We start from the raw sequence: 10,879 nt of genomic DNA, 5'->3' as shown, positions 1-10,879 counted from the left end.
CTGGACACAATGCAATTACATTTGTAGTTATTTGTCTCTGTGTGAAAACATACGACACCAGCGGTACAGCAGAGGCCCTGAGTAGTCAGGGGTTGTGGCTGTCTGTGCTGTGTGTATATTTATAGTACAGCCTCCATGCTTTCCTGTGAATTGCTGTTGCTGTGTTAGGAATGAGAGTGGCAAGAGACATCCAACACGTGGTCAGAAGGAGGTGGGATCTATGAAGCAGTCACACTTGCTAAGGTAGTGGCAGCAGCATCTGTCTGCCTGGTTGCTTAACTATTAAATAGAATCTCTGTACTCTCACAGAATGTTCTGCAGTAATAATTAATAGTGATTACATAGTGATAATACAATGGTTATGCTAATAGTTCTGTCAGCCTGCATGCAAAGGAAGATGAGACAATGTTATAAATACAGTACCATGTGAAGAGCATGTGTATTGCATATAGTAAATATACTGATATTGTTTATCGTAAACACTATAGTGGCACACCTACTATTATCAGTCTTTGCAGTTCCCTGCAATTAACTTCCAGTTTTTCAATCTCGCTCTTCTGTTTTCTCCTCTACCGTCAGCTGCATTGAGATGCATCAAGATTCATTGCTTCCAAGTCAAGTAAGGAAACATGTTGGGCTGAATAGGTGCCCATTAACGTGCATACTAAACTTCCCAGCAGAGATCTAAGTAACCACGACAGACAGGTGCTCACTACAGATACACACTCAGGCTTTTTCTAGATCCCCAGTTTCATTTGTATTTAATTTTGTCGCACTGTGTCACATGGAAATAGCGAGGAAAGTGGATAAGGGATGGAATGAAACCTCTTAAGCTGGCTCAGTTAGCTTATGGTGTCCATCTTATCAAGGCACAGTTACAGATTCACCCCAGCTGTGCAAGAAAACCCAGCCTCCTCTGAGCAATTGAGATGAGCACAGAGATACGGTAGTATGTGCTGCATGCTTGTGCCTCCTGCCAGTGGCCTCGGGAAGGAACTTGGAGCCATCTGTGAGGGGCTTAGTCCCTAGCTACTGATGATTTCTCAGGGTGCCAGCAACCAAAGATGAAAGAAGAAAGCTCTGAGGTTAGTGATGTTTTAAACTCTAAAAACCATAACTGTAGAGAATCAGGGATTAGTCAAAGCAAGATCCTCTATAGGGCACTACTCAGGAACCACCTACAGCTGAGGGCTGCCCTAGGCAGAGTAAAGCAGTAGTTGGGGAGACTAGTTACTATTTCAAGACTCTCCTCCTCAGCAGAAATCTAGGGGGGAGACAGAAGTCCTATGAGGATGTATTCCTGCTAACTGGGGAGCATCTTGATACTCATAAACTTCAAGGTATAGAAGACACTGACGTTTCCTCAGGCCTAGTTATGCTCTGCAGAACAGGACACAGCATCTGGTAACTGACCAACAGGCTGAGTGTTCTGGAATCAAAGAAAGGTGCAAGGTATCCTCAGAATGAGAAATAAACCTCATTAGGCATGTAACCACAGGTGAGGGATTACACAGCCAGGACCATGCTGGAGCCTGCCCTAAGGCAGGTAGCGCTGTCTAGAAACCTGACCTATGTTCCTGGCCTAACAATGAGTTGGACCTGTTAGGGAGCAGCAAGTGCAGGCACCAGCTGTGAACTTGTGCCTTCTTGTTAAAGCCACGGTGTAAGGCATGACCATGGTGCTTGCTAGACATCCAACAAGCATTCTGGCAGTACAGATCTGTACAAACTCGACGTTCTTTGCTATGAGCTGTAGTGTCTCTTATGCTGACACGTGTATGGGATGCATTTTAAGAATAGGTCCTGCTGTTATGGTTAATTTAGAAGCATTCCAAATTAATTGAAAGGCATTAATAGGGGTGGGCCAGATTAGCAAGCAAGCTAATCTCAAGTTTGGAAGAAGTATTCTTTTGCAAGAGATGTCTTTCTTTTCAGCTTGGGAGCTTGGGTCAAGTATGTAAACCCTGCGCTGTAATAATCCAGCAATCTCTCCTACAAAATTTGTTTGTGTAAACTGTTTTCCAAAATCAATTACCCATTGCAGTCACATTATTATTGCTCTGTATAATTCTGTGTATAGCCTTCTTGTTGAAATTTTTAGAAATGCTTCAGTGCTTTCTAAGGGTAGAAGTGGCCTCACTGTGTGGTAGAATGCAGAGGGCTTTGAAGGAATGCAGAAGTATCCTCAACAGCTGTCTCTGTTCTCTTAAGATCAGCATGAGGTACAGAGGGCCCAAAGTGCTGGAAGTATGATGTGCAGTGGTAACCTCTGAACCAAATCTGTTTGCTTAGGTGCTGAAATGTGTTACTTCCTAGTTTGATTTCAAAGATTTTAGTCCGCTGCCCATATCCACTTTAGATAAGAGGTCTTTATTTTCTGTAGAGTTTACAATTCTATTGCAGCTTGGCTTAAAACATTGTCCATCATTCTTGCTGGTGCAGCACCTGGCCCAGATGAGGTGCCTGGGATTCCCCTTCAGGATGAAAGCCAAAGCAGCAGCACCAGGGATTGACAACACACCTATGCAGCCACAGCAGCAAGGGATGAACTTGATGTATGTAGGTTGCAGTCTACACTTCCCATGCTGGGCACAAGCAAAAGTTGATTCAGTCTTTCTCACAGCCAGTCAAGTGAATGAACTAAACCATGTCATGAAACAGAGAACCTATGCATGCATAGGACAAACCTCTCTGTGCATCAGTTGTTCAACTGAGGACCCCGCAGGAAGTGACAGAACAAATCAGAAGTCAAATGAAAGCTTCTATCTGAAAAAAAGGAGAGGTTGGGAGCTGGGGGACAGGAGGACTAAAGAGAAAGAGAATCTGCACTCTCATTTTCTGCTCTCCTTCCCTTTCCATTTTTTCCCCGCTTGAAACTGTGTCAAATATCTTTGCGCCTGTTCCCCTTACTTCTCCCAAATTCCATCTCTCTTCAGAGCTCTGGCTTTAAACATGCACAGATATATGCAATTAAATGCAGGCCTTGACTTTTCACCTGGGAAACTGGAGGGATAAGGTGAGCTAAGCTTTTAATTGCACTACTCATTCTGGGAGGTAGAGAATTCAAACTGACAGTAGATGCTGCAGCACTGCTTAATCATGTCTTACAGGGAAGAGAAAAAAATCCCCATGAATATGCTGGAAGAAAGATTTCCTGAATATAAAGAAAATACTATTTAATTTTGCTTTTCCTTTTCCACCTTCCCCTTTCATTTTTTTTTTTTCCTTTTTACTTTTATGCCAAGTGGAAACTAGGTGTTAAATACTGAGGATTTGATTGTGGCTTGTATTAAGGTGGAAATGTTATTGTGCAGCTTTGACCCCAAGGATAAAGCTCTTTGTGCCAGGGTATTTTTGTTTAGGTTTGGGTTTTTGTTTGTTTTGTTTGTTTTTTTGTTTTTTTTTTCTCCTTGTCTTTTCTCCTCTGTATCTCTTTTAAAGCATTTAATGAACCAGGTTCATTTGGGCTTTTTCATCCATTGACATGACTGGAGTTTTACCACTTACACCTTTGGTGCTAAGTGATTTTCTTGATGGGAGGGTGAACAGTGTAGGATTTTAGTGGCACTACTTACAAGACAAAATTGAAGTTGAGAAAGAGAAGAAAAAAGCTACTTTTTCTCCCACAAATAAATCACTGACAGGTTTTCCAGCATTCAGGAAAAAAAATAGTTCTCTTTTGCTGACCACAGGCCACCTATGATTCATAGTCCAATTTGATTTACACTAGTCACTGGGTTTTTTTCCACTTTGTTCCAGGATTTTTCCTTGTTCTTTAGAACTAGTAAGTACTTGCTTTGCTAAGGTAATGGGAAGGTAGGATCAGGCACGGAAACTGTTGGGTAATGGTATAAGTCCCAGGAAAAGGCCTTCCTACAGAAGAAAAGTAGAATAGAAAGTGGAGTATGCACATGTTAGAAACCTGTCATCTCTGCCAAGTCACTGGGAGGCATCCCATCTCCACCTCTTTTTGTCCATGCTGCACAAGTTTGTGCTAACATTGAGTCAGGCAAAGGCTGCTCTCTCTTGGAGCTGTTTTTGTGCCACTTTCTGCAGTGTAGCTTCTTCTGACTTGTGCTGAAGCCTCTGACTTGCCAATCTCAGTTCAGGCTGGGATGTGGAAATGTCCTAGACCCCACCAAAAGCTGCTGTGAGAACTTCCAAACCTTTCCTTTGGATTAAATAGTTTGGTGACAGTGTGAAGCTTTTGCATCTGAATGTGATGGTAAAAGACAAAGAGATGTCTTGCCTTCCATAAATGACTTAGATTACTTACATAGGGATACTTTGCAAAGTGGTGCCATGCACAGGGGTTTAAATTTCTTAATATCCTTTAAATGTTTAAATTAAACTTTACTGGAATTTTTTCATTCTTTAAAGAGGATATAGGGACAAATTTGTTAGAAGCCTGTCTGAGAAATGAAGTAGAGATGAGAGCTGAGAGTTCAGAGGACAGGTTAGTCAATAGTATTATTGAGTTCTTGCTCCTTGTTTGTTTCCATGCTTCAAGAAGAGCAGGGTTAACATCAGCATTTCAAATGGGTTACATTTTCGGTTTGAATACCTCCACCTGAATCTGCTTTTACAGTTCTTTTTCTGGATGGTGTCCTGGTTTTGGCTGGGATACTTCATTTTCTTTATAGTGGATGGTGCAGTGTTGTGTTTTTAGTTCAGTATGAGAATAATATTTATAATACACAGATGGTTTAGCTATTGCTGAGTACTACTTACCCTAAATCAAAGGCTTTCCACTTTTCTGTGCTCTACCAGCATGAGGGTATACAAGCAGCTGTGAAGAAGCATTGTCAGGACAGCTACTCCAAACTGACCAAAGGGATATTCCATACCATAGAATGCCATGCTCAGTAAATAAACTGGGTGGAGGCATCTGGGATTGGTCAGTGAGTGGTGACCAACTGTGTTCGGCATCACTGGTTGCTCCTGCTCTTTATTGCTCTCTATTGCTTCAGTAGTAGTAGTAGTAGTAGTAGTAGTAGTAGATTTTTCTTGTTTTCAGCTACTAAGCTGTTCTTATCTCAACCCACAAGGTTTAGTTTTCTTCCCCCTTGATTCTCCTTGCCACTGGGAAGAGGGTAGTGAGATAATGGCTCTGTGGTACTTAGCTGTTGGCTGGGATTAAACATTCTGTTTCTACTTGGTGTCTCCTGGCAGCTTTCTGCTATGGACTGTGACTCTCTGTGCTGTGTAATAGCTGATGCCTTTGCATAGCCTGCTGTTAACTAGGAGATTTGTCTGTCTTACTGGTATGGAAAGCCTATCTATTTTGGTATTGCCTCTGAATATCATCTGCAATGCCATCATGACTAATTAATTATTGATTAATTTCCTCAATGTAGCTTTGCCAGACAGACCTCAGCAACCTTCTAGATGACCTCCCTAGCCTGTTGTTACCCACAGGTTTCTCACTATTAAGAGCTGAATAATCTGGCCAACTTTACTACCTTCAAAGAGATTTATGGAATGATGTGGCGTACAGACATACAGTATGGACTCCCTTCTCCAAAGATGTCTTCTGCACATTTTTTTTTTCTTTACCTCAGCTCTTTTTAGAAGATGCTCTTCTTTCATTTGAATTCTTCAGCTTGGGAAACTGTTATTGTGTCTGTGTACAGTGTGAGTCAACTGTGATGAAGGGCCCCCCACCTCTGTGGTGTTCAGTTTAGGATTTAGAAGTTTGTATAAGGTCCTTTGCTTTAGATAGATTTCTCGTGTGACTTTAGTCAAATAGGAGGTGTAACAAGGAATTTGGTGGTTGCTTAATGAATAAAGATCCATAGGGATCTGGGCTGCCAACTTGTGCATATGCATAGAAGGTATTTTAAAAAACTAATATATTCTTCAGCTTAAATAAAAATAAATATGCATGGGCTTCTCAAGAGCACTTAAAATCCCAAAGGAGCTAGTTGTACCCTTTGCAAGTCTTTTACTGCCATTTTAGTCGCTAGGAAAATGCTTGGTGAATTTTGCTTTTGATCTTCACAATTACCTTATTTTGCCTGGCTTGTGCATTGAGCTGTGAGCTGCTTCCCTAAGACACAGCAAGGGTACATGTGTAGAGCTGATGGACTGGTGTGGTGCCTGGGAAGGAGGCAAAGGGTGCTCCACAGATGAGTGTTACAGGGATTCCTTATCTCTGCAAAGGTACATGTGAGAGTTGGGTTGGCTTGTTGTGGGAAGAGTTGTCTTGTTTCTGTTTTAATCTGAGGGCTTGTTTCATACCTCATCCTTCAGCCGGTGAGAGCAATCTCAGCCCAGGGCATAAGCACTTTTTTTTTTTTAATTGGTTCTGCTCATCCTGAGGGAAGGGCTTTGTAAACAAACAGCAGGATAAATGCAGTTTGTGTTGGTGCCCAGTTTTGCTTAACATTTACCTGTACTCTGTGAGCCGTCACTGGGCAAAGCTGAGGCACAAGAGAACTGTGGAGGTCTGAGGTAAAGGACCTCAATCTGCTGGTCTGCTACTTCCCATGTTCTCCACCTCCTGTCTTGATATCTCATTCTGTGAGACTTGTAAAGAATTTCACCATAGCCAGGCCAGATTAAGCACTCTGAGCACTCAATAACCTACATTTCAAACCACCTTCATAGCAGGCAATAGCTCTGGATAAGGCACTCTAGTTTACCTATCAAACTTTTTTTGGGGAGGGAGTGATGGAAAGAGGATAAAGAAATTACAGCAATGTAAGCAATGCTGCTTACATTGCAACATTGCTGAAGGGAGAAGTGAAAAGAGAGGAAGCATTCAGTATGATTTGTTGTCAACTCAAAATGCCCTGGCCACTGACTTGTCTTTAAGGTTGTGTGACAGAGGTGAGACTAACAGTGTGTTAATATATCAAGAGGGTATGTCTGGGAAAAGCATTTATTTAAGACAATTGTGATCAAATATTCATGAACTCGGTCTCCCACCATCCCACCACAGCTTCTCTCTTGCTTTTCTCAGCTGGAAAAGACTTCATAGTGAAAGAAGGAGCAGCACTTAAATGCTTATTTATATTGTCATTTCTAGGCATTTTGTCAGGTCTCTAATGAAATAGATTTTCTCTCAAGAGGTACATATTTTCTGAGCCAGAGGGAGAGAGCACTACAGATTGCTAAAAAGTCTGCCCACATTCAATACATTTGTTGCATTATTAATGATGATAAAAGCAAGAGGTTATAAACATTTTATTTTCTAAATACTAATTGCAGCTGACCTTAGATTTAAAAAAAAAAAAAAAATCCACGGAAACCAGACAGGGGAGTGTGGTGGGGCAGGAAGGAGAAGCAGAAACAAGCCCATTGAGTCCAAAATGTAACTGTCAAGGCAAAACTTCTTTCTTGACAATCCTCAATGCTTTCACATATATCATTTCTAGAAGCACTGCCAGAGCCAGAACCATTTGAGACTAGAATTATAGCAGAGATTAGCAGGATTCTGTTCCAAGAATATCTTTTTGGTGATCACTTGTCAGTTGTCATTACAAATACATCCTACTGGTCTTCCCTCAGTCTCATCCCTGGTTTACTTACATTTGAGAAATCATTCTTCTTGTCCCCTCTTTTCCAGCAAGCAAAATTCATGTTGCTTCTTCAAATGGCTTCTGGTTTATCCTGACTCAATGCATCTGTAGTGGAGGGGGATAGATACAGGAATTTTTCATACTTGTTTTTCACCCGGGTGCTGTTAAAACGTGTTTTCATTGTTTTTGTCAGAACTCTGGACAGTTCTGTGGAATCACTTGGAACAGCAGTGTGTACACAAACATTTAGGCAGGTTACCTTATGTCCAGTTGCCTCAAACAAAATGAGGGATGTTTGGGGGTTTTTTATTTTTGTTTGTTTGTTTGTTTGTCTGGAGGGTTTTCTTGTTGTTTTTGGTGGTTTTTTGTTAGCTTTTTTTTTCTTTTAGTTAGATTATAATTTTTGCTGCTGTTGATGTTTTTCTTGGGGGGGAGGGTTTTAGGGTTTTTTTTGGGGGGGGGAGGGGTGGGGGGGTTGTTTTTTGTTTCTTTGGCGTTTGGGGTTTTTTTTCTGTGATTATGTACCACAACAGCACCCAGAGCATTCAACCAAGGCAAAATTCCTGTTCCATGTACATGCAGCAAGGAATTGTCTGAGTTAACAGGTAGAGAATGAGGGCATGAAGAAATAAAGTGTGTTGTTCTTATTTCTGCATCTCTTCAGTGGGTCTATGATATGAGAACGCAAGCATCATGAGCCTTGCAGTGCTGTCCCATCTCCTCCTCTCAGATATTAATACCATCCAGGCTCTGGACAGGGTGGTCAATAACTAGACTATCTGCTAGTGGTGCTGTTGTTCAGAGCAGCATGAGGCAAATTCTGCTGATTTAATTCATCACAGCTGTAGTGAAAGCCACTGAGTTTTTATGTGTGATGCTGAGAGCAGGCTGTGGCATCCTAGGTCTAAGCAACAGAAATAGAATTTAAAACAGTTAAGGATGATATTGTACCATTAAGTGAACAATGGTAGTTTTTCATCCATCTGAACCCTTGGAGGGGTTTAGGGTTGAATAGAACTACCCACAGACTTTTGTTGCTTTTTCTATAGCTTAAGAAGAGACAATGTGTTTTAGCACTGGAGCTTAGGCTGGTGTTTGGATATACTTTAAAGAAACTGAACACGTTCGCTAATGTGTTGGCTTTGTTTACAACAGAATGCCTTATTTCTATTTATTATTTCACTCATTTATTATTTATATTATACTAACAGCTAAAGGCCTTTTTCTGCTAGGTGTCAGACAGATTCTTTGTAGGAGGAAAGTCTGTATTCTAATACTCTGTCTGAGAGACAGGAGTGTGTTCAAAGGAAGTAGCAAATGAATTGCAGAACTTGGGAAAGGACCTGGCTCTCCCGAGTCCTGGTTCCTTGACTTAGCTAATGACCCTCATAAACAGCAACATGAAACAAAGCTATTGCTCTCGCTTTGTGTGGAGTCGTTAATTTAAACTGATTCTTAATGGGAACCTTTAAACACACCAACCAAACAGTGCTCTGTTTGGATGGAAGGATGGTCTTTCTGTAATATAATGTGCATCTGAAGAGAGCTGCCCTGCCCAAAGCCAGTGGCCTCTCAATGTTTTCGGAGCCTCAGCTGATTTTTCATGGGCTTTCTGTATGGCAGGAAATTGGAGCCCTCGCTTAGCTTTTCTTCTTGCTACATCATATTGTCCACGTTGCATGAGATACCAGGGGAGTCTTCCTCAGATGTGCAATTTAAAAACTAAGGGCTGATGACCATGTGCTCCCCTTGTCTCTGGGCTTAAAAGCAATCTGTCAGAAAGGGACCAAACTCTTGGGGATTCACATTTGCTTTTGTTAGGATAATAAAAGAATAGAATAAGCAGAACAGACAGACTTGTCCCTTTTAAGATGCAAATGAGGGATTCTCTGACTGGGGTTTTGGAGTCAGTTTCCTTTCGTTCTTATGCAAGGTAAAATACTGGTTTGAAACATAGTGGAATAGCCTTAGCATCTTGATTTAATGCTATTTCTACCAGTGCTGGAACAGACATAGTTTCCCCTTTTCTTGCATACTTTTTCCACATGGCCATTTTCATTGATTATGATCTTGTAGATAGCATTCTGATGTGGACTGTGAAAAATAAGATACTCTTTGGAGCCTTGGGCTCTTCTCTAGAGACCAACTGTAATCCAGCCAGTCCATTTGAGACATGTGTTTTCCTCTGGACTAAGCAAATGACTGCTGGCCATTTGCTACACAGCTTGGTATTTTCTGACATGGGCTGAGAGTTGCCATCATCTCACGAGGGCAGCTCCTGTCACTGAGATTGCACATTTGCTGGGGTGAAATGTAGCTTTCACACAGGCAGTGTGTTGTTATACGGTGGCTAGAGTCATGCAGGGAATATCCTGCAGCACAAATTTCTTTGGGGACATCACACTGCTTATTGGGTTCCAGGAGCACCCTGACCTGTAGAAATGTTCCTTACTTCTCCGTCTGTGCCCCAGATCAGGACCAATTCCTGAGGTTCTCACCTCCAGGGAGCAGGCAGCTGCCACTGCACTTAGACAAGTCTTTCCTGGGAAAAGCTCAGTAGCAGTGGCTACAGTGGATCATAAAAGCATGAAACCTCATTGTGAGCCTTAGAAATGGTGGTACATTTGCTGAAGTAGGTATGGTAATGAAGAGACTTGTGGCTGTGTTTTCAGAGGAGTGCTTTTGACATCTTGTCTAATCTATGTAGTATAGATTTTGTCCTTTGCCAATGCAGCAACTTCTTCAGTCACTAATGTTCTGGCATGTCTGCACACCATGCCATTATTTCTGGCATCAGCCTCCTTTTTTCCCCCCTTCAGTTAAGCCAAATGAACATCAAAGAGATGCCTTTTCCTCGGGGGTGTCACTGAATTAATTTCTGACAAACAGGGTGATTTTTCTTATTGTTTACTTATTAATTTTCTCTGAGAAGATCTAGGCCCTTCCAAAAGCACTACTTGGTTTCCTCCAAGTGCTCTGGGGTTTTGTGCACACGCCAGCACTACTCTACACATATGTGCAGTGTCTTTGTGTCTGATACAGTCAGCTCTTGTCCAGGTCATAGACTTGGTTCTCTCTGCTTGCTGTGGTGTCAGTGCTTTTTCCTCTGCTCCTGGGACAGGTGCCAGAAGCCATGTGCAGGGAGGCAGCAATTCCATTGATACTGCACAGAGCACAATGCTAAGCAAGTAACAAAGTCATTGCAGCATACTGGCCTTCACCACTCTTTGTAAACACTCAGGTATTAAATATAAATTAATGTTTCAAGGATGCATGTTTCCTCAGGGATTCCTGTTTACTTCATCATTGTTAGAGGGAAGTTTGTTCCTTTGGGGGCTAGAAACCAAGAAAGATAG

This window comes from Cinclus cinclus, chromosome 2 (assembly GCF_963662255.1).
Source record: "Cinclus cinclus chromosome 2, bCinCin1.1, whole genome shotgun sequence".
NCBI classification, from domain to species: domain Eukaryota; kingdom Metazoa; phylum Chordata; class Aves; order Passeriformes; family Cinclidae; genus Cinclus; species Cinclus cinclus.
Note: the sequence above shows the minus strand (reverse complement) of the source record.